Source organism: Bombina bombina, chromosome 8, assembly GCF_027579735.1.
Source record: "Bombina bombina isolate aBomBom1 chromosome 8, aBomBom1.pri, whole genome shotgun sequence".
In the NCBI taxonomy this organism is placed as follows: domain Eukaryota; kingdom Metazoa; phylum Chordata; class Amphibia; order Anura; family Bombinatoridae; genus Bombina; species Bombina bombina.
Window position 1 is genome coordinate 214,702,083 of NC_069506.1, and position 2,761 is coordinate 214,704,843.

Consider the following 2,761-nt stretch of genomic DNA (forward strand, 5'->3'; position numbering starts at 1 on the left):
CCATTATAAATACATTTAATAGAGCAATGTCAATACTTCACAATAAGTCACTAAATTGATTTAATGAACAATAAATACATACAATGTAAAATTTGTATTAGTAAAACGTATTAGTATTAAAGAAACAGAACGATATTAAACATAGAAATGTCTACAACATTTAATAATGTGACAGGATTAGATTTTTTTGAGAATTGAAACATTAATTTTTAATGGATCACATATATTAAATCTGCGTCACACATATATGCATAACAGCCCCATGAGTTACAAATAAGTCTACATGAAAAATGTAGTAACAGCACCCCCAGGACGTATGTGTATGGAAGTTACTAAGATATGAAACATTAAGGAACGGCCAATCAGAGTTCATCACACAAACACAACTTGAGTCAGGATGGTCTCACAGACATGATAACAATATTTCTATATTTTATCAAATCAGATGTACAGATACCATGTCCCAAGGTGCATCTCGTGTTTACTTCACCATATAAAAGTCCATTACACGTTGCCATCTTTGTCAGTTCTCTAATGCTTGCTGGCAGTTTGTATTATATATATACAGTATATATTTGTTTGGACTAGCAGGCATGACACCTCCCAGGTTCACCAGGCCGGAGAGTGCTGCACTGGTCAACGCCGTCCAGGACTTTTATCTGCATCTGTTTGGGAACAAGAGGAGGTCGACAGATGCAAAGGTTAAGAAGGCCCACTGGGCGTCTATCACCAATGAGGTTAAATTGGTGTGTGGTGTCCAGAGGAGCCAGGATCAGATCATGTGGAGGTTCGGAGATATGAGGTTGTGACTGCACAAAAAAGTCGACCTCATAAGGGAGTGGGTACAAGCCCGTAAGAGGGATGGCAAAAAAACAAAGCCAAAACGGAAACTCTACCTACACCCTTATGAGGTGACTTTATGTGAGCTCCTCAGTCTCTGGATCCCCAAAAGATTTAGATCCTCTCCATCCTCGGCCTCCACTTCTTCCCTCCCAGCTGCTGGATCACAAAGTCCTGACCCGGGGGCCAGTGCAGCTGCTTCTCCGCCCGGTGTCCTGGGAGGAGCGGAAGGAGAATCTGAACCAGGTAACTATCCAACTTCATATAATATATTAATATTTGATTAGACTTTTAAGAAATGTGTATATAGTCATATATTCAACCTATATAGATCTCACAACATACGCTACATATGATGTTTAGATATCTGAATTTAGATTCGTCACACATGAAATAGGAGTGATGTTTCTTGCGCTCTCCAGAATATGCGTCACAGAGCAAAAAGGGAATTGCGCATCCGTGAAATCCCTATCATCCGCCATTTCATACATTGACTATCGAATCATAACTCAGTTAGAAATATTCTTTGTTATTGTTCAATATTAACAAATATACGATTTCAATCTCGTAATACACCCAATTGCAAATATATTTGAAGTCTTTATGAAATGATACTCATCACAATACTATATCCAAATTAATTCTGTTCACGGATGCGCAATTCCGCTTGGAATCATTGCGCAATGATCACAAAAAATAGAATTGCGCACACACGTGAACATGTGTTTGCTGTAACGGGCATCGCTTTACACATGTTGGTAAAACCATGGATGCACAATTCCGCTTGGAATCATTGCGCAATGATCACGAAAAATAGAATTGCGCACACACGTGATCATGTGTTTGCTGTAACTGGCATCGCTTTACACATGTTGGTCAAACCACGGATGCGCAATTCCACTTGGAATCATTGCACAATGATCACGAAAAATAGAATTGCGCACACACCTGAACATGTGTTTGCTGTAACTGGCATCGCTTTTCACATGTTGGTCAAATCACGGATGCGCAATTCCGCTTGGAATCATTGCGCAATGATCACGAAAAATAGAATTGTGCACACACATGAACATGTGTTTGCTGTAACTGGCATCGCTTTACTCATCTTGGTTAAATGCATATGTTAATTAGTATATATGGGAAGAATACAGTATCCTTATGTACAATCTTCTACATTATAAAAACTATACCAGCAAGATCAAAATAAACAATGAACTATCTCCATCAATTGATGAGAATGCAAGAACACAACAAATGAATTAAAGCTACAGTCAACAACATAAAAGATTGAAAATAAGAGTACAGGATATATTTTTGAAGACATTAATTGAGGAAACAATGAACTCATGTGAATAAAAATAGATTATTAGTTTGTCAATGTAAATTTCTTTTAAAATTGTTTGTCTCCATGGCCTGATTTGTATTAATGATATCCAATCCTCATTGAATATTTTACAGATCTGGATGTTGGTGCTGGAACCTCAAGCCAGGGCTTGTCACAATATGGTATGTCTCATTTTAATTTCCATTAGTCTTAGAAAGATGGACATAACATTACATAATACATTCACATTTATCAATATTTATATGGATACTCTAATTATCTTTTCTTGTTAGTTTAAATTAAGAATTACAAATCAAATTTTGGATTACATTGTAATACAAATCTAAAATTAGGACTATTTGAAGATATCCCTTCTATTCTTGATATCTTCATTTTACTGTAAGATTAGTTTCATAGCCATTTTATATTCTGCCCCTGTGTAGTGCTTGACATTTTTTGGATACATTTTGACAACAATCACACATTTTTGCATATGTTTCGATTTTAAAAATATACATTACATACATTTTTGGGTTCTTATCATTTAAGGGACATGAAAACAAACTTTTCAATTTACGGATTTAGACACATAATGTG